Source organism: Miniopterus natalensis, chromosome 3 (assembly GCF_054644295.1).
Source record: "Miniopterus natalensis isolate mMinNat1 chromosome 3, mMinNat1.hap1, whole genome shotgun sequence".
In the NCBI taxonomy this organism is placed as follows: Eukaryota; Metazoa; Chordata; class Mammalia; order Chiroptera; family Miniopteridae; genus Miniopterus; species Miniopterus natalensis.
The window spans coordinates 58,349,688-58,372,237 of NC_142083.1; the positions used below are offsets into that span (position 1 = coordinate 58,349,688).

Sequence of the window (22,550 nt, forward strand, 5' to 3'; positions counted from 1 at the left end):
GAAAACTATGACAGTATCTCTAGTCTTCTTGACTGTTGAGCATTGTACCACTACTAACATGTAGACGCTGATCCCATAACCTCTGAGGCACCCCACTCATCACTGCTCCTAACCCGTCCCTGCCACAGCGCCCCATCAGTGAAGGTGGCTCTTCGCTGCGGGCTTCTGGCTGGACAGCCAGGCAGGCCTCTGCACTGGTGCAGCAGAAAAACAGATTTCAGGAACCCCATCCGGAGTATGTTTATGGCGCATTGTTATGTAAATGAAACCCTGAAAACAATGCCACAGATATTAAAAAGGAAGGAGAAACTGCCTGCCAATTCTCTCCTCACTCTACAACGGGATGGGCTGGCTGACTAGATTGATAAGAGCAGAGCGAATTACTCACGGAAAATGTTAACTCCTACAGCTCACACAAAAGGACACTTGACAAAGTCACTTTGCTAACTACCTCAGGAATTCTCTTTTTTAATATGAGAACTCATGCCCACTCATTCAAGTATCAAAGACAGATATTTAAAGCTTAAAAAAACAATAACCACGATCCCAGCATTTTCTAGAAAATGCTATAAAGGAAGAAAAAAATTTCCTGGAAGTTCCTCATGCCACTAATTTGCAGATGCTCTCTTTCACATGCAATTTTGGTATTTCGTTTTCCCAGGAGGTGAGGCAGGGCAAGGGTCAATCTGCCAAAGGTTTGCTGAATGGTCTGAATGATGTTTTTGTGTAGTAGAAGCAATATCCCAGGTCAATCCCATTGGTGTCCCTGACCTAAGAAAATTGTTATCTCTGGTATTGTCATAACTTTCATTGGTTATGATGTCCTGAGGATCTCTATGATGAATGAAGTAGAAGATACATAAAAGAAATTCCTTTCAATACAAAGTGCTCAAACTGTGATTCCAAAAGACCACAAAGCACAAGTTGCAAGAAGCCCCAGGTCAGTAGATCGTGCACTTTTATCGAGGTTTGAGGCTAGAACATGAAAGTCTTGCACTAGCTAGAAAAAGGTAAATCAAATAATTGGAGGAGTTTTCAGAGGCTGCTTTATAAGCAAATAAAGAGTCAACAGCTCTTTATTCTATGTGCTAAAACCACTGGTGTTTGGTATTTTCTTTTTTGTCCAAATTAAAATAAAAGGCAATTAAGGCAACTGAAGATACACTACGGTATTCAATTTTTTTTTTGGTCATAGTTCTACTTACTGAAGTAAGAATTAATCTTTATTACTGCTTAACTCATTCATTTATTCGACAAACACCTCATAAGCACTCACTCTACAGCATTATTAATAGACTATCCACGTACTAGGCACTGGGCTAAGAATTTTAGGTACATTATCTTATTTAACCCTCACAGCAATGTTATGAAGCCTTACTGTTATTTCCATATTAAAGATCAGGAAATGAGTCACAGAAAGACTGAATAACTTTCCCAATATTATAAGAGAGTAAGTAGGGGAATAGACAATAAGTTCAGAGCTGGCTCAATCCTGGGTGCACATCAGACCTACTAAATCGAAATCATGGGGTCAGGCGCCAGGCAAGTCTAATTCACTGCACCACCAGCATGTGGAAATGTGAGGGGACACCGGGGGCGTGCGCCGGGTACTGGGGATGGAATGATTCACGGAGCTCAGAGGCCCGCTGAGTGGGTGTGGGGGTGGGAGGTTTGGGTGGAAATGAAAACCAAGTAAACAGTCACAATACAACGCTCACCCCCATCTCTTTCCATTCCTCACTGCTCACTTTTCAGATCTCAAGTCAAAGGTCAGCTTCGCAGAACTGGTCAGCCTATCATTTATTACTGCTATTGGAAATGTTATTTATTTATTTGTTCATTTATTTACCTTTTTGTGACCCTCCTCCCCTATTAGAACGACAGCTCCTATTCACTACTGTATTTCCAGCATCTAGCATGTGCCTGGTACAGAGATGGTTCTTAAAAATATTAGCTGAACAAATCAGTCACTTTCAAATGTTTAAGTCAATTATAGAGAAATTCCAGGGGGCCTGGGAGCCTCTCACTCTTCAGGGGAGGAAAGACATCACGGGAGGCCTCATGGAAGAGCTAAGCCAGGTCTTGAGGGATGAGTGGGGTTCTCCAGAAAAACAAAGGAGTGAGGGCAAGTATACAGGGCTAAGGAAAAACATGTGTGAGGGTAGAGAGATGCGAAAGAACAAGGGAGCTGCAGGCCTTTCTGTGTGCCTGAGACAAAAACAAGTACAAGGTAGAGGCAAAATTTATTCCGGAAATATTTATTCACGATTAGTAGCACTGGGGTAGCCATAAGAGATATGAAGGGTAGCAAAAATAAGAAGAGTCCTTGATGTCATGTTTATATTCTAATAAATGAAATAGATGTGAAACAAATAAACACAAAGCGTACACAATTCTAAATTGTAGCAAGAGCTGTGAAGGTAATGGACTGATCACTGTAAGAATAACATTTAGGTGTGGGGGGGATTACTGAGGAAAGTGCTTCTGATGAAGTTTTTTTTTAAAAAAATGAAGACTTTTTAACTTGATTTTTAGAGAGTGAGGGAGGGAGAGAGAGAAACATCGATGTGAGACCAAGATATCATCATCGGCTACCTCTTGCATGCCCCCAACAACTCAGGCATAACCCTGACCAGGATTCAAACCAGCAACCTCTCAGTGCACAGGATGATGCCCGACCAACAGAGCCACACCAGCCAGGGCAAGATGAAGTTATTTTTAAATCCCTTCAATAGCCCTGCAAAAACAATACCCATTTTAGAGGTTAAAACACTGAGGTTAAATACTTCACTAAGGCTCCAGTCCTAATAAGTAGCAGAGCCAGGATGCAAACTGAGATAGTTTCATTCCAAAGCCAACACTCGTTCCAACAGCAGCAGCATCACCAAGGTGGGGGCGGAGGCTCTGTGTGTTCAGGATGTATTTCCCTTTACCACAATTCTGCAGTCAAACATTACAGCTTACAGGCAGCCAAGGATTTACCCTGTGACTGTAAGATTCCAACAGAATCTTTGAATTCTAAAAGACATACTGAGTAATTTACCTCTCTGTGACTATATCCTATCTTCGGATATATTTTTCATTGTTGTTCGTGAGCCAGCTAGCTGTGAAACGTGTAGTGTGGTTTCAAACTCACTTGTAGCCTCACAATGTAGTAGATATCTGACCTCAGGATGACATTTAGCATTTCTGAGCCTCAGCTTCCTCGCCTGGACAATGGGGATGTTGACTTCATGCCCGTCTGCTTCATAGGTTCAAGTGAGATGATACATGTAAGGGACCTGGCACTGCGTAAATGTGATGATTTATTTGATATTGCCCCAAAGCGTTCTACAGTAGCGCAGTTGATATAAAATGAAAAGACTTGAGAGAGTTTTGAAAAATAAAATGCTCTGGGCAAATGAGAGCATTATATAAGTACTTGGTCATTATGTCACGGCCACGGGTCTTGAACTGCCTGCTCTCAGTCGGCGTTCACCGAACCTGCAGGCTGCACCTGCGACGAGAGGGCTGTGAATACAGGTATGATCGCTGTCTTCATTAGGCGCTGCCGACACATTACAGTGATATTTATTGAACCCTGAAAAGGGATAAATTATGCAAGACTAATTTCTAATCCCCATGCAATTTTAATGTCCTTTTTTTATGTGCTAAGTGCAACTAATAAAGTTAAATTTTAAAAAGTTACACAAATTAAAAGCTGTAATTCAGTAACTTATATGATGACCAAGGAAGGTATAGATGAACCCACTAGAAGGCATTTCCACAGGCACACAGAGATTCCATTTCTAGGAATCTACCCTAAAAATATACTTCTAATCATACAAAATTACATATATGCGAGTTTGTTCGTGGGAGCATTGATTGTAGTTGCAGAATAATGGAAACGGCCTTAATGCCCAAACATAGGAGAGTGGTTAAATACACTATGCTACACCCTCACAATGGAACACTATGTAGCTGGAAAAAATAAATAAATCGGGGAAGATCACTGGAACTTCCGAATCATTCAGTGAAGAAAGCAAAGTGCAAAAGAGCTGATATGGGGTGCTACCATCGTACAAAAGGGAATACAGTAAAAACATATAAATCTGCTCATTTGTGAAAAAGGAAAACGGAAAAGATAAACCAGAAAATATAGAGGCTATTTAACTATAGAGGGTTGGTAGAAAGAGAGAGGAAAGAGGGGGCACAAAATGTGGGGGTGGGGGGTGAGAAGGGACAGGCATTTCTTGATCTCTTTGGCTATAGCCTTGGCTCTCTGAACCATAGTAGTAATGCTTTGCATACCTCCCTAAATAAACAAAATTAGAGTCAACTGGCATGTGGGGGAACTCAAAGTGGAGTACAAACAGCAACAAGTAAATCCTACTTGTATTACAAATGAACAGCGTGAACCTGCCAAATCATATAACCACACTGAAGGGGGTGGGAATTAAGTTGCTTTGAAAAACATTTTGATTGGATATTATAAGGCAAAAAAACCCCAAAAAGAATTGTCAGCAAACATTGTACGCTAGCTGGTAAATCTATTTCTCATAGGGGTATGAGTTAGCAATTTAGTTAACTACTTTATGTGTAATCTAGGATTGTAAATACTGAAAGCCAGTCTTTAAATTGTTAGAGAAATAAGTTACAAATAAGAAAAGGGGAGAAGCTTATAATGAACCTTGTGGTAGTGAAATGAAATCAGAGATACTAGAATGAAGTCATATTATTTATATATATACACATAGATATGTAGATAGATACATACAGAAATAACTAATAAATATGATGTATGTGCATGCATGGTTTAGTGTATAGACATGTATTTCCTAGCCTTTTCTGCTGGGAGGGTCTAGAGCAATGACACCCCAGAAGCAATGATCTACTAGCACCCAGATCTTGGTTTCAAAACATCATTCTCCAATAGAAGGAATCAGGGCTTCTCAGAGAAATGGTTGATTCCAGGTCCGGGGCATGGAAAATATAAGATGCATCTGGAACATCTTGTGATCTCAAGAAAAAAAACACGCTCTAAAGGAATAAGGTCATGATCAAAAGGACACAGGATCCAATCAGAAGGAGCCGCCGATGGCCACGCGTGGAACAAACTGAGCGCCAAATAATGACAGTGTTGGATTATAATTCAAAAACTGAAAAAGCATCTATAAGTCCATACTGATGCAAATGATCAAATACATAAATAGCCAAGCAAGGGCAGCTCTTCCTTACAGAAGAATTCCAATTACATGTATAAGGAGTGAAAGAAATACAAACAACATCGGGCAAAAACCACAGTAATAACTGTTGCAGGCAAGATCTACCAGCGGATGCTAAAATCTGTTGGTGAGAGTTTGAGGTAAAACAGGATATGGGCAGACTGCCCAAGATATTTAACAATTTTCAAAAATTGTAACTTCATAGTGGAGAGACCCAGCAGACACCACCTTACCCAAATGATCAAGGTAACGACACATACATGCCAAAATCAACACTCTCAATTTACTCACTAGAAATCCTAAACTCAGAGACACACACACAAACTCAGAAACATTCTACAAAACAACCCACCAGGACTCATATCTAAAGGGTCAAGATAATGAACATGAAGAAGAATAAAGACGTGTCACAGACTGAAGGAGTCTAGGGAGGCAGGACATCTAAATACAAAGCAGTATCCTGCACTGGATCCTGGAACAGACAAAGAAATTGGGGGGAAAACTTGAGAAATTCAAATAAGATTTGCAGCTTAGTTAATCTTACTGTTTCAATGTCAGTTTCCTAGTTTGATAACTGTACTATGATTATACAAATTGTAACTTCAGAGGTCGCTGACTCTATCTCTTCTATTTTTGCAACTTTGCTGTAATTCTAAAATTATTTCAAAACAAAGAGAACAGAACGTGGATACGCTAATAATAGATAGTGAATGAACTACATAGAGGACTGAAATTCTGTACGTGAAAGCAGGTATTATCTTCACACCGAAAGATCCGATATATAAGTGCTAGGACTAAAAATACATTTTTTCCTCATAGGAAGATGAGTCATCTGAGTGCACTAGCAAGTGACCTGCCTGGGTCATTCTGTCCTTTCCAGTTCTATCTTCTGCTGTGGATCTATGTACCTGGAATAAAATCAGAAGAAATGCCCTAGTGCTTGAAAGAATTAGGGTTAAAATTTAACAGTAGGATTAACGTCTTTCATGTAATACTTGGATAAAAGCCACTTGCAAAGAAGTTTCTTGGCATGAACACAAAGAGACAAATATGAAAAGTGCCCTTCTTTGTGGAAACCACAGAAGCTCCAAAGACAAAGAACGGACACTTTCAGAGACATCTGCTGCTGTGCGGTGGTCCTGTGAGGGCTCCCGCCAGCCCGCAGGGACGGAGCAGTGGCTCCCGGCCCCTGGCAGTTCAGCAGAATCGCAGGCGCCTAGAAAAGCCCAGGGGCCCGAGCCCCGCCGCTGGGGACTGAGTCAGGAGAAGCTGTAAAGCTCCCGGGACCCCATGTGCAGCCGGGCGGGCCCCACCCAAGAGAGTAACCTACAACTCGGGCAGTCAGTCAACGCAAAGCAGAAGAGCCCATTTGAAGGAGAGAAACAGCTCTGCCGCTCAGACAGTATCGACTGCTTGCATATATCCCAATACTTTTAATCCCTTTATTTCTAGTTTATATTCCTTCCTTCCATTTTTATGCAGTATGACTGCATAAAATTCAATTAATTCAACAGTGACTGCACTCTATATTTTTTCAGGTTGTCCCTTTTTTGTAAATATTTTCTTTACTTCGTTCTAATGCAGACCTTATCAGAGTGAACTATTTATCAATATGCTTGTTTTACTACTAGGCTGTAAAGTCTTCGAAGCAGCAAATATGAAGAATGCTTTCCTAGGATCCCTGAATCTCTGAAAATTAAGCGTCACTCATTTTTTAAAAGTTTTAATGAATTTTTTAGAAATATAACATACATGCAAAAAATTGCACAAATCCCAAGGGTACTACTTGATGAGTTCTGACAAAGTTGATAAAGCTGTGGAACAGTCTCCAGATTAGAACCAGAGCATAACCAGTACTCGCAAAGCCCTCTCAGCCCCCACTCTAGTCACAACTATTCCAACAGCATAACTACCGTCTTGAATCATAGATTGTTATTCTTGTTATATAAATAGAGTCAAACACCCAACACTGTTTCTGGCTTTTTGCTGTCCATTATGTTTATGAGTTTCATCTACACTGTTATGTATACTGGTGGTCCTTTCTCAGTGCTGTATAGCATTCCATTCTATTATAGACTGACGTTTGGGTTCTCCCCACTTTTTGGCCACTGTGTATAAAGCTGCTATGAACATTAGCATACACGTTGTTGTGTGCATATATGTTCACATTTCACTTGGGTAAATATCCAGGAGTGGGATTTCTCGGTTGTATGGTAAGTATATGCTTAACTTCATAAGAAACTGCCAAAATGTTTTTCAAAGCAGCTATGCCTACACTTTACATTCCCACCAGTTATGTATAAAGATTCCAGTGTCCCCATATCTTTGCCAATACTTAGAAATGTCTGTCTCTGATTATACCCATTCTAGAGGGTATGTAGTGGTATCTTATTTTGGGTTTTAATTTTCATTTCCCTAAAAACTAATGCTGCTGTGCCTTCTTTCATTGTGTCATAGATTGTTTTAAATCGTTGCTTACTGCCAGTAGATATCTATTAAATTAAACTTATGAAGACGGAAAGGAACATAGATAATTTTTCTCTTATTAGACTATAGCAAAGAAGAGTGTTCTAGACAACAGATAATTTTTCATGTAATTTGAAGGAAAATGCCAGTAAAATAAAGTTAGTCTATCCTTTGGAGACATGAAAAATATTAAAGTTTCTTAAAATAAGAAAGTAAATTCAAGGAAAAAAAGGTTATAGAAAACTTTCCAAAATGCTCATTTATTTGTGGAAATTTCAAAGAGTGTGGAGTATGCTTTATTTAGCAACTCTAAATCTCTGAAAATCAAGAGAAAAATAAATATAATACAAAAACTGTCCAACAATGGTGGGTAACATTACAGTGAAAACTTCGAATTGTGCTAGAATTGTCAAGATGCTGCATGTAAGGGCGCTCACTTCCCACAACCCTGCTTCACTGCATTCAGAATAGCAATCGGCAAGCACTGCCTCTCAGAGGGGGCAAGCTGGCCGTGGCCCCGGACCTTTCAGGAAGAGGCTCCCCTGCCCTACAAGCCCGACACAGGCAGGCAGGCATTATTTATAGGCTGCATCTGCTCTCCTTCCTATGAGAGAAGTTGGTGGGAAAGTAAGAGAACAGGAACCTGGCCCACTGCTCTGGTTTTCAGAGGTGCTGTGTTTGGTGGTAACCAGGCCATTGAGTGGAAAGTTAGGTTCTCCTGACAATCCCCTTATTAAATTTTAGAATTCAAGATGAAGGAGAAGAAGAAAAAAAAACCCTTGCCACTCTAACATTAGCCTTAAGCCCCTGGTTCAACGATTCTTTCTCATTCCAGCCTGCATAAATACATACATTACTCATCAGAGAATTATGCGCCCTCTTCAAAATCCTGACATCAGATTTCCTCACTTTATGAGAAGCGAATTATGGGCTTAAATATGTCGGTTTATGGACCTGGAAAAGTACATTAGTGTCTGTGTCATACATCTGCCTCGCCCACCTCTCCGAACTGAACTTTTTGGACCACCCTAAAGGCAGAGCGTGTTTCGAGCAGGGGTCAGGCACAAGCTCGTACCGACCAGGGTTCGGCAGAGAAGGGTGAGATTTCAGCGACCACCACTTAGGAAGACACCAAGGTTGGTGACATGCGGTTGTCAGACTGCCCAGTGAACACTGTAAAAGTATCTCGATACTGAAAGGGAAAGAAACAACAGAAAGAGGGAAGAACACGTGGGATGTCAGCAGAGTGATTATCTCTACTCTCCCTCAACAAATACTAATTGAGTGCCTATGAACCAGGGAGCGTTTTAGGAGCTGGGCATAAAAAGATCTAATCCCTGCCTTCATGGAGGGTGGGTTATGAATACAAATAAGTAATTAGAATATGTAATTTTTCAGATGGCGACAATGATTTGGAGAAAAATAAAGCAGGAACCAGGGGTGGGGCAGCTGCCATTTTAATTAGGGCGGGCAGGAAAGGCCTGGTGGAGAAAGCGACATTTGAACAAAGATCCGAATGGGCAGGGGAGCAAGTCATGCAGGCGTGCAAGGGAAAGGCCTTCTGTGCAGTGAAAACCTAGTGCCAGGACCACGAGGTAGGATGGCGGCTGGCTTGTTCTGGGGTGAGCGAAGGAGCAAGACGACCGTGAGTAGATTTGAGATTAGGGAATTAATGGGAAAGGGAGTGGACAAAACCATCTTACAGGCCAATTGACTCACACTGGCTTTCACTCTAAATGAAATGGGAATCCACTGAAGACTTGGGGGCAGATGTGTGATATAATCTAACTTAAATTGTCAAAGGACTTCTGGGTTTCTGGGTTGAGAAGAGACTGGGAGGGGCCGAGAACAAAAGCAGGGAGACCAATAAGCAGGCCACTGCAGTTCTCCAGACGACAGGTGACAGTGGCTTGGTCCGGGGCTGCATCACGGAGATGGAGAGAAGGAGTAGAATTGTGTGAATAGCTTTAAAAAATAGGAATAACAGTATTTGCTGATAGACTGGATGTAGCTTGAGAGAAAGAGAAGAGTCAAGGATGTCAAGAGAAAAATATTATTTTGGCACTTAGCTCTGAAAGAAATTTCCTGCATGGGAATCTCACACAGCTACTCTTGTCCCCTTGTGTATCTAAGTGTCCTTGTACTGGTAGGAATGTATTAGTTTCTTCTACTGGGTGTACATTCCACTGAGAGGGGCAAAGACCACTTTTATTCATCTTTTTTCCATCATTGTCTAGCACAGGGCCTTTACTCGTTAGTATTCAATATATGTTCACTTAGATATGTGCATCTTAGACATCACAGTCATAAGCACCTAGGGGAAAAAATGCTCAGAAAGGGTCTCGTTTGTATTCTCTAGAGTTCACATTCATTCTTTTATTCTAAAAATATTTATTGAGTAGCTACAGTATGTCAATCACTGTGATGACTACAGGTTATCTTTGGGGAGATTAGAGGTAATATATTTTTTTCCTTAGATGGTTCTGCATTAAAAATTCGACACTAGGCATGTTTTACTTTTACAAAGGATTAAAAACAAGTTTTTAAAAAGGTGCTACTGGACAGATCACTTAATTTTACCAGGATAAAGTGAAGAACTTGGCATTTCCTTCAGTGGGGTTCCTCTCTAATCCAGTGCTTCCCAAAGCTAACACACACATATGCTGTTGCCAAAATTCAATACCTAAAATCATGTGAAAAAAAGCATAAAGCTATTTGCAAGCTAAAACTAAACACAAAAAGTTAAGCTGCTGTTGGGAGCCTAGACTAGTTCTTATTTATTATTTATGTATTTATTTATATTCTTTAAAATGATTCAGGCTTCAGGTGCACAATTCCACAACACATCATCTGTCTATTGTATTGTGTGTTCGCCACCCCAAGTCAAGTCTCCTTCCATCGCCATTTATCCCCCTATACCCTCCTCCCCCTCGCCTTCCTCCCCTCCCCCCAGCAATCACCACACAGTCTGTGACCATGAGTTTTTTACCTTTTTTTTCATTGTTGCTCAATCCCTCCACCACCCCACCACCCCCTGCAACAGCTGTCAGCCTGCTCTCTATCTAGTTTAGATACTGGCAATAATTTTTGCTTATGGGCCACCATAAGAAGGGCAAAGGAAATAAAATACATGAAAATAAAAGTATTTCAGTTTGAAATTTTAAAGTTAGTGGAAAACTAGATTAAAATCTAGAGAACACTAAACTTTCTATATATTTCTTTGTTTTCAAGGGAGAAATGAGAGTCCCAGTTTGGGTCCTCTCACCTGGGAGCTTGAGCCATGCACACAGGTGTACGTGCTCAGACAGGCACACGTACACAGACACGACATACAAACTCATCTACTCCTAGGCGCCAACCCACAGGCAGACTTACGCTCAGGCTAATGGAGGTTAAGCTTCAGGGTGCATCATTTATATGGACCTTTACGAGAGCCTGGGTCCTAGAAGTGTATTCACATGGTAATATATTTTCCTAAAATCTGTAAAAGATACTTTTGTATTCTTCTTCTTAAAGAGAGAACCCAAATTATATAAACTCAAGGCCTTGAAAAATCCTGAATTTTTCCTCAACCCAACCCAGAATATTCTGACTCAGTGGGTTTGAAGGTGAATACCAGGAGGCTGTATCTTTTTCTTATCTTTCTTAAAAAAAAAAAAAAAAAAAAAAATGTCATCAAGTGATTATGATACACAGCCAGGTTTGGAAATCACTGATGAAGGACTGCACACTGATCAGTTTAATGAGCCCCTGCCATCTAGGCAGTACTTCTTTCTGGAGCTTTGCCACTATTGATTAGGACATAAACCATATAACACTATGTAGTTTGGAAAAAGCTGACAATTGGCAACGGTCGCTTCCACAGTGCCGGGCTGAATCACACAGCGCTCTGTGCTGAGTAATTAACTACCCATTTGTATGTACTGGCTGTAGTGATACAGTTCTTTTCAACAAGGAAGGGAAGGAATTTGGACATAACATTAACAGCTGTTAACACCAAGCAAATAGAGTAAATTGGATTTATTAAAAAGAGTATGTGTGTGGATTTTTTCCCTGGGAGTTAATACAATTTGTCTAGCTTTCTAATTATAGCTGGGACAGAGAATGGCTGAACCCAAAGACCCCTCACGGTAGCTAATAAACTTTTACTTCTAGGGAGAACATTCCTTGGGTTGGAGAATGACAAATAACTTACTAAGCTTTTTCTAAAAGATAGCTGAAGGTGTTTCACCTATATCTAGCTGATGAATTAGCTTCAGCTAATAATCAGCGTCATGAGACAGGGAAGCAGCAGCCTGTAATTACTGTGAAAGGAATGAAGGAACAGATCTGATAAAGAAACTAAATCAGCTCATTCCTCCGGAGGCATACTAAGTAGGGGAGAGGCCTACTTGACTGCAAGTTTAAAGGGAGGCAAAGACAGGGGGCACAGGTGGTTTCCACCTACCCAGCATCCAGTCTCACGTTCTGGTAACAAACCCCCAATTTTCCTTAGCTTGGGGGACTGTACTCAAAGGTTCCCTCCCTTCTCCAGGCTGCAGGTGGGCATGTCCCCCACCTGACTACTCCCTGCAGACATCTGCATCCTGAACAGAAACAGCGGGAGACAATCCGTCCTGGGGGAGGCTCACTCCAGAGGCTCCCATCTGTCCCAGCTCCCCATTGAGCCCACATTCTTGTCCTTCCTGAGCTCTATCCTATCCAGCTTCCATTTCGATTCTGGGAGTTAGCCCATTTCTTCGAGTGCTTCCTTTGCTTTTGTTTTTGATTTTTTTTCCCCTTAAAGTAGCCTCTATTGATTTCTGTTACTTGCGACCAAAGAATTTTAACTGATACAGAAAACTATGCACATGATGACTTCCTTGTTCTCTATGATAACATAAAAATCCCCAAACGAGTCTCAACAATGCCCAGCTGAGTCACACCAGCAAAAACTATGAATAATAAACATGTTTTGTTGGTAGATATTACTGAAACATCTGCACTCACTACTTTAGTAGTCAAATTAAAATAACTTTATTTAGGTGCGTTTTAAAAAATTTCAAACAATGACTACTAATTGTGTAAAAATGGTGCAATTAATTGTAGAACTCAGTAAAGGAAAGTACAAAAAAAGCTTTAAAATTATCCCAAATCCCACCATCCAGAAATGCCATCACTAACATTTGGTAAGCATTCTTTCAGCACCCTCTGTATATAGACAGAGCAGAAAAAAGTTAACAGTGATTTCAGAAATCTTATATGTAATTATATAATGCTTTTAAAAGGTATTTATTTTCTTTGAAAAGTATTTAATTTCTTTTATTTGAAACAAAATAAGGAAATTGAAACTAAGAGAATCATTGATGTTCAATTAAATATTTCTTTACCATAAAATATTATAATTATTAAAAGAGTCCACATAAATTAAGAAAAAAATTTATGAAAGCTTTTAATACTTTGGAGTTATTTTAAAAATTCCACACTTTGACCCTCGACAGAATCTACTGATTCCCTTCTAGCAAAGATGAGAAAAATGACAGGTACTTCTCCCTCTCTCTCCCTCTCCTCATATTCATTAGCTATATTACTATTTTTAGATTGTCCTGTTTCAATGTTTTCATCTGCCTTTGTAATCACAATTCCCGTGGTTGTTTTGCTCTGGCTAAATATTAAGTGGATTAAAAAAGCATGAGTTTCTTTATGATTATTTTTTTTCTGAGATCTTTTTCTTGATTCATCTCTTAGGTGGCTGGATACCATCTTTAAGTAATTATTTTTAAAACAAAGATTCATCATATGTTCCCTGAGTTCTCGAATGCTTGAGGAAGATTGTCCCCTTATGTTTAAGGGGCACTGTGGCTCAGTACTGAATCTTGGAGTCATACTTGTTTTCACCTTCAGAGCTTTACTGGCAGGTGCTTCAGGTTCGCCATGGAGAAATCTAAGTCCAGCCTGACTTCTCCCCCTTCATATAGGTCTTGCTTTTAATGTCTGGAAGCCATATGATTTTTCCCTTTATCTCTTAGGATCAATATCTTTATCAGGACATGTCTTGATTATTCGGTAGTGACTTATTTTTCTGGAATCTGGCACATGGTTTTGATTTTTGTAGATTCAAAACTCTTTACACACAAGCGTTTCACTCCTGTTCTGCTGGCCTCGCTTCGCCCCCCACCCATTTGCAAATGGTGCGCTCAAGATAAAATGTCAGGCACGGATGCTCCAGAGGGTCCTGTTTGTTCCTTTCAAATCCTTCTCCTTGGACTGTCTGGGGCTGGTTATCGGTAGGGAACGTGGAGGGTTGAGTACCGAGCTGGAGCTCTCTGCAGCCACTACTTGAGAACCTGTGTTCGGCATCCTCACAAGTCTGTTATTTTGTTTATCCCGACACACTTGTCCTCTGAGACTTCTATGTGCAAGATGCTTTGTGTTGCTATAACAACTCTGTCTGGGTCGTTTTTGTGTTGGACTCTGGCACTTTCTGCGTCTCTCTCTTCCACCCACTTCGCCCCTGGCAGTCTTCCCTGATCCCAAGCAAGGTGGCAGACAAGGGAGACCGCTCAGCAACATGGTTTCTCCTTGAGTGACCTTCCCCCAACGTTTTTGGAATGTTGAGAAATAAGAAATTATGCAGAGAATTCTTGAAATGTAGACTAATTTGACTAATATTTATTGTAGGATTACTGCATGTAAAATAACAAAGAGGGTTAAAAAGGCGAGTAAGAGAAAGCCCGTATTCTTGCTTTCAGTGTGGTTAGGGAGAAGAAATACAATAGAAGGTATCTATACTGTTACAACAATGTAAATGCTGTTCACTGCTGAGCCAACCTTCATTTCTAACCAACCTTCATTTCTCAGTTTCTATCTGGAGTTTATATTTGCCTCACATTTTGTTTACTTTTTGCCTATCATTTTTTAAATGTTCCTACAGACATCTCAAATCCCTATCAATATTTTCCCAAAAGCTCAAATACATTAACTTGTAAGCTCCATTCCCCAAACACACACTCTTATCTCCATGTCCTCTCTTCTGAAGTCCTCCAAGCTGAGCTGAAGGCCACTAGGGGTAACGGCACGGAAAGCCTAAGGTTTCCCTTTTCAGCCGTCCTATGGGCCCCATGATTTCCCCCTATTGTCACTTACTCACTTTTGTGTGATGAAACGTATTTTCTAACGGATTAATGGGAGATAAAACTTGAGTCCTTAAATGTCTAAAAGTATCTTTATTTTACTTTCACTGTTAATTAATAGTTGGGCAGTACATAAAATTTGAGGTTGGAAATCATTTCTCCTTAGTTTTGAAGGCACTGTTTCATTTCTTCTAGCTTACTATATTGCTTTATTTCCCCAGCTTTATTAAGATAATTGACATATAATACTCTGTAAGTTTAAGGTATACAGTGTGTTGATTTGATACATTTACATATAATAAAATCATTACCACCCATATTTGTTTTTATGAGATCTGGAGACACTCTTATTTCTGATCTGAAGCATGGATCCTGTCTTCCTTCTTGGGTAACTTTTAGAATTTCCTTTCAATCCTTGGAAATCTAAAATTTAAGGAGGATATCCCTCATGTAGATAAATTTTCATACAAGGTGCTGGGCATTTGGTGGACACATTCAATCTGGAAGCTCATGTCCTTCTTTCTTTCATAGCAGCCTGCTCTTTTTCAAGGATGCAATTGCTTTTCTTATCTCTGAGAATAGTACTTAGGGTTTTTGATGTTGTCTTCTGCTATCAGCATTGCCTCTGTTTCCTCTTAACATCATTTTTCAGTTTGTTTTCATATCTCTCTTTTAAAGTTTTATTTTATGAGTTCTCTGCTTTGTTAAGAAATCCTTCTGATTTCTGTTTTCTAAAAATGTGTTGACATCTCTCATCCTCTCTTATCTCCTTTCCCATTCCCTTTAATGTCATTTCAGCAAGATATTCGAAGGGAGGGAAGATAAATGCATGCGGTCTATCAGCCATTTAAACCGGCCGGAAAGAGCATGGGAAATCTATGGTCTTTTCTAATTGTTCCAGTTTTAGGCATCCATTAAAGATTGCTTCCTTTGGGCTTGACTAAAATATATAATTAAAGAAAAGGTCAGCCTCTACACGTATGTATGTTACATACCCAGTCTATTAAAAGCAAAAAGCAAAGGCAGAGTAAAAACAGGGCAACTTATCATTAAGGGTGAGCAGTATGTCCTGAAAAATGTAAAGTTAACAATTAAATAATAATAATATCATTTCAGTTATTCCTGGTTCCTGCACTATTACTCTGCTCTATATTTTATATTATTCTGCTCTAAATTTAGGTTAATCCATATGGGTGAATACAATATTTTAAAACCACTGGGATGTATTTACACAATTTTATTAACTGTAATACTGTATTTACCACTGAGAAAAATAATATTTGAAATTAAATCCCACATGCTTGAAAATTCTCCATATATTCTCAAAGAACAGTTTCTACAATTTGAATCTTTCTGTCATAACATACTTGAAACACTTTTTCTGATTTCTCTAGTACCTTAATACACTAAATATTTTTACTTCAAGATACTTAAAAGCAAACAAGTAAACATCTGGTATTTTATGCAAAAGAATATGTTCAGTAGAGAGACTTTTTTTCCCTAAGATAAGTATATTAACATAACTTGATTCAGTATGTCTTTTAGTAAGATAATTTAACTCAGTTTAATTGTAGCAAATCTTGATAAATTGTACTGTGTTTCTGTTTACTTCATTCTATCATCCATCCACAATACATGTAATAGTCATTAAATTCAGCCAACTATTTTTCAGGTCCAGAGAGAGGTGTCTCCAAGAAAATAGGCTATGATTGACGGTTCCCTCGAATCAGTAATATCATAAATATTTATATATACAGTTATAAACAAACTATTATTAGTTTAAGAAATTCAATTTATCCTCAGTGATAGTAGCTTTGAAAGTTAAAATTAGAATTTAAACATTTTAGTTCTCTGAAATTTTATGGTTTCAACAAAAACAAACTGTTCCAACCAAATAACATAGATAATGTATTCTCTATTAATTATTACCTTTCATTTCTTCTTAGATATGCATGCAGCATATAGTAACCACAATGTACTTAAAAGTATTTGTGTGCACTAAATATATGACTTGAAAGAATTGTGCAGACACCAAGAAATGAAAGATTTTAAATAAAATATCTCCCCCAAAGCTATAACTGCCATTTGACCCAGTGATCTCAATTCTAGGAATATATCCTGAAAACACCAATCAGAAAGAACTTATGCACCCCTATGTTCATAGCAGCGCAATTTACAATAGCTAAGATCCGGAACAGCCCAAGTGCCCATCAGTAGATAAGTAGATAAAAAAGCTGTGGTACTTTTACACCATGGAATACTACACAGCTGTAAAAAAGAAGGATCTCTTACCCTTTGGCACAGCACGGAGGGAACTGGAGAGTATTATGGTAAGCAAAATAAACCAGTCAGAGAAAGACAAGCACATGATCTCACTCATATATGGAATATAATAAACAAAATAAACAGATGAATAAAACAGATCCAGAGACATAGAAGCATGGAACTGATTGAGGGATCTCAGAGGGAAGGTGGGAGTGGGGGAGTGGGTGGGGAGAGATTAATCAAAAAACTTACACGTTTATAAGCATAACCCATGGACACAGACATTGGTATGGGGAAGGCCTGGGGGTGGGAGTGGATGTGGGGTGGAGGGATCAATGGGGGAAAAGAGGGGACATCTGTAATACTTTCAACAATAAATATAAATTAAAAAAAGAAAAGAAAAAAAAATCCTTTGTATTTCCTGAAGCTTCGTAAAAAATCTATTGAATTTCAGGTGCTGATTTCTTTTGTAGGTGAACCCTATAAAAGCAGAAAGTTGCACCCATAGAGAACTAGGTGCAATGTAGTTAATTTCTAGGGCATATTTATTAGATGCTAAATAGAGCAAGCCTCTCCAGAGAGAGGATTACATCTCAGGGGATTAAAAGATTGTGAAGCTACTATCTGCTCATAATGAAGGGCTTATCAACTGCAAAATATTTTCAGTCATTATACTCAGAGCATATGATCATATCCATGAACATAAGCTATACTGCAGACTGTAATGAAGCATGATACTGTATATTTTAATTGCTTTTATAAGACTCACATAATATCTATAACTATTTGCCAGTATGTTTTGAATTTTATTAACCCAGATAAAGCACTGTTTTATTTATTAGATATTGTGGGAAAGAAGGAGTTCCAATTAAGTGAAATAAACAGGTAGAAAAAACTGACTCTTTTACAGGACGTTAATTAATATGAGGCTGCCATTTTTGTGGTTCAAAGCTTATTAAATATTGGAAATTTAATATGGTTCAACTTATATACCAAAAGTTCCTTACCTTAACTACTTTAGATAGGAATTTTTCTGGAAAGTTTTACATACTTCTTCATCTTTTTAAATAGCATTTCTTAGACCTAGTCGAACACTTCCTTGGTTATGATGATTTGATTCTACTGTAACAAGAAGCTGTGCTCAGAACTACGGAGGGGCTCTTTATTTATAAACCTACCTACCTAAAGGGCCATGGAGGGAAAGTGAACGAGAAAGCTGCTTTAGTATGTTATTTGGACACAGACACACTTTGTTTGCCTATCATGCGCAGAAATACTCTTCTCTTCCATATAAAAAATGCACTCCCTCCCTTTCTTTGGATACCATGCAGCCCACTAAACCTGCCTCGCCATTCATCACCTCAGATGGAGACTCACATGCAGCCTATTAGGACAATAATAAAAGAAATGGCAACCAACACGAAGCCTCAGTGTTAGGGTGGGAGTGGGGGTGAGTGGGGGCCGTGGCAAACTGGACGCCACATACACTTCAGTCAGCCTGGGCTCCCACGAACCGATGCCTTTTAGGGATACAGATCAGCGCTGTCAGCTCTTCAATTCCTCAAGAGGGACCTGAAGCCGCTTTTTTTTTAAAATGTGAATCAGCTATACTCAAGTGCTAGCAATGAAACAAAAACAAAAATACCGTGTAGATCATCAATATAATGAGAGCTAAACAAAACATGTTTGTGAAGTGAATGTGGCCCGTGAAGCACTCGTTTGGAGTCTCCGCTCTAACTGCTCCTCTACTTTGCTTTGTGGCTTTAAGTCTTCCTCCGTATGTCTCTCTCTCCCCGGTTGTCACAGCTGTTTTTCAGGGGCTCCTAACGTTGTTGGACAGCTTGAGAAATCAGATCATCTCAATTGTCACAACAGTATATGAAGTTGGAATTAATGGGTTCTGCGGGAGTAAAGGACAAGAGGTTTCTTTGAAAATATTTTAATTTACTTTATTGATTCCAACATAACAGCATGGGGTGGGTTTTAAAGAACTATTAGTTATGATACAGTACTAATGCGACTAGGAGTGTCAGAGGGACAGGCAAGAAGAGCGGGTGCCATGTTTTATTACCTTATCACAGCACCCCCCTTTTAGGGATGAAGTTGTGATAAAAATTGTTAACACTGTAAGATTTCCAAAAGCTAAATGAGGATTATCCTTCGGTACCTAAGTAAAGCATGAGTATCTCCAAGGCTGTATTCTTCCTTCTGCAAAGTAAAACAGCTATCTGAAGTGATGTAGTCTTAAAGACCACCTAAAATATCTCTTCATCATTTCTTATCATCTGCCTTTATTTTTAAAAGTTCTTATTATGGGAATTTAAAAACAAAAGTACAGGATTTTATGCATGTACTTTGTGGTATGTATTTTAATTGCACGAAGTGTTGTTTTTAAATAAGTTGTAGGCTTTGGGTTTGTGTTCTAGTTGAAGTTGGCTCATGATTGCTCTCCAGACAATTGAAATTTTACTGTAGTTTGTATAATAAAAATCACCATTCATGGCACTGACTAAATAAAAAGTAAAGAAAACAGATATTTTGTGTTTTACTCGGCAATTTATGACACTGAAAAACTTTCCTTGTGTATTTCATCGACTTCAACGTAATAAAAATGAAAACCATTAAGTCATTTTGATTTTATGTTTGTAATTGCACTTGATTTGTAATCTAAGCTTAAACAAAAAGATGTAGGCAACATACTTCTGGAAAGTGTTTCATATTTCACAGATCTTATGCAGCTTTTAACTACATACTCATTAACACAAAACCAATCCCTCTTTCATAACTATTAAAACTGTCTATTCTGTGTCTTCTTAATGATTTTCTGTTTACAAAAAACTCGATATATTTCTTAAAAAACCTTATCCTGAACTCAAGGTTTCATTCAAAATTATTCTGATCAATTCCTTTTGCTTTTATTTTTCACAGAATCTACTTTTAATTATTGAGCAGGAGTATCCTTAAAACAAGGTGTGTGGAATACCTCCTCAGACTTCTATGCTAATTGATACATATTTACTATTTGTGCATTAATGTATACATGTATACCTTAGTACTTAGTATATACTGTGAAAATAAGACCTTAAAATATATCAAATACACATAATTACACACATTTGTAGCTAAATACAGCCAGTAACAGAAAAACCTGAACATAAAATCATTATGTGTGTGTGAACGTGTGTGTGCGCACGCCCTCTCTGGATATACAGATGAGGCTATAACTCACCTACCCTAAAAGATCATTTTCAAGACTTTGTCCATCTGGAATTATTTTCATAATGAAATTTCATATCATACTTTTGGGGTGGAGACTTGCCTTTTAATGAATTCTATATGTTTCATATTTTCTCTGGGCCTCACCTGCCTCAGGCAGCTGCGGCCTCCCCTGGTAATTTGTGGGTCTACCTTTGTGCCTCTGGGCGACATTTCTGGAGAATGAAATATGGGTCTGCAGTCAAATTCAGCAAGAATATAAAGGCATGACCCCACTGGGAACCAACCTGATATTATGCCCAAATGAACTGCAAAGGAAGAGAGGCAGACTTCATGCCTGGTGTACCTTTTTTTCTCAGGGAGTCTAGCAAATCTGGTTAAATTCCCTACATCCAAATGTACATTTTGACCTTTTGCTGGGAGCTAGATGACAGGCCAGTCAAATAGTGAGAATAATTTCTATAGATACATATTTTTTGAAAGCACATTCCTTAAACATCACAGGTATCCAAGATATATTTATCATGTGCATGCTAAATGTAAATAAAATATATCTAGAATTTATGATTTAAAGTTCCATATACTAAAGCATAATGGGTAAAAACTATTTTTCCCCCCAAATATATCTTTATTGATTTCAGAGAGAGGAAGGGAGAAGGAGAGAGAGAGATAGAAACATCCATGATGAGAGAGTCACTGATCGGCTGCCTCCTGCACGCCCCCGACTGGGGATCGAGCCCACAACCCGGGCATGTGCCCTGACTGGGAATCGAACCCCAATCGCCTGGATCCTAGGTCAATGCTCAACCGCTGAGCCACGCCCAGCCAGGCAAAAAAAAACTATTTTAAATATAGGCAAAATAAAAGGTAAAGCAATATAGGGACTATAGATAACAGAGCAACCGGAGGCGCGAGTTTCTGAATATGTGCTATCTGCTAACACCCTGTTACACGCTTTTACATCCACCTTCTCAGCTAACCCTCACCTGTTCTTGTCCTATAGATGCTATTCGTGCCGTACAAATGCAGAGGCTACATTTCAGGTGAGGCTAAACAACTTCCGAAACACAGGGCCAGGGTCTGGAGCGTGGGGCTGTTGACTGTCCCGGATTCCAACATCTCACCTCTCACCACTGGATAATTTGATACAACTCATAAAGGGACAAAGGCAAAAGGACTGGGTGGGGAGAACATGTGTAGGAGCAAGGCTAATAAGCGTGAATAGTTCTGAACAGTAACTAAAGCAATCAAAGAGATCCAAAGGCACCTGAGGAGCAAAATGAGCTTTCATTTAAACAGTATGAAGGAGACAGAGAAACTACACAGTCATACACACTTACAATATTTGGCTGGCTTGTAACACTGCTGTTATATTAACGAAATTTTCTTTCAATTAGGCATGTCTCTAAAGTAGTTTCCATTCTGTATTGAAGGTAATGCGATACTAGGATGCAAGGGCAGGCATTTCCTAGTCAGGCTCAGAAATACAGTCAATTTTTGAGTCACGATTAACATCGTAGTAAAACAGATAAAACTCCTATGACATGTACATTAATTTACTGAGGAGTGGAGCAAAATATTAGTAGCTAACTTGCACCTTCCTACCTATTGTCCTCTCCCTCTCCTTGACCACATCTACACTTTACACATTTACCTTGTAAAGCTCTGTGAAGTGTGACCACAGTGCAATGAATAAGGAATAGTCTTAAAAGGTAACTAATTTGAAGGTGGTAACAGTGATCTAAACAGGGACATTCTAGTTTGTTGGTTAAAGATTAGTCACATTGCTTTAAAGATGACCTTTGTCGCATTGCTACTGGGTAATTCTATATGCAGTAGCCACAAGACACACACACGGCTCAGTACTAAACACCTGTGTAATCTTAGCAGCGTGCCTGGCTCAGGAGAGCTGCAAATGAGTCTTCCTTCAAAGCAGAGCAAAACCAAACAACAAAAATGGAATCGACCAAGAAAAAAAAATAACCAAAAGGATTCTATTTCGTATCTCCTATACCTAGTATTTTGGTTATTTAGTCATAGTTAGATTTACTTGCTAATTTCACCAATATTCAAATAACTCCTTCTGCATGCAAAGAAATCCATTTGTTTATTCAATAAATGATTATAAGTATGAACTAGGTACACAGTTCTTAGGGATTGGAATATGAAATAATGGATTGGGTGGGAGACAGATTAAAAAATATATTTTAAAGCCAAAATGTACATATATTCAAATTTAAAGGAATCTAGATCCCACTAAAAAAAAAAAAAAGATATATATAGGGTG

General features: G+C 38.9%; 1 protein-coding gene across 2 annotated transcripts in view; it reads right to left on the bottom strand.

Annotated features, from left to right (window-relative positions):
- Positions 1-22,550, bottom strand: part of FBXL17 (F-box and leucine rich repeat protein 17) — a 503,612-nt gene that overhangs the window by 106,713 nt on the left and 374,349 nt on the right. The window lies entirely within an intron of this gene.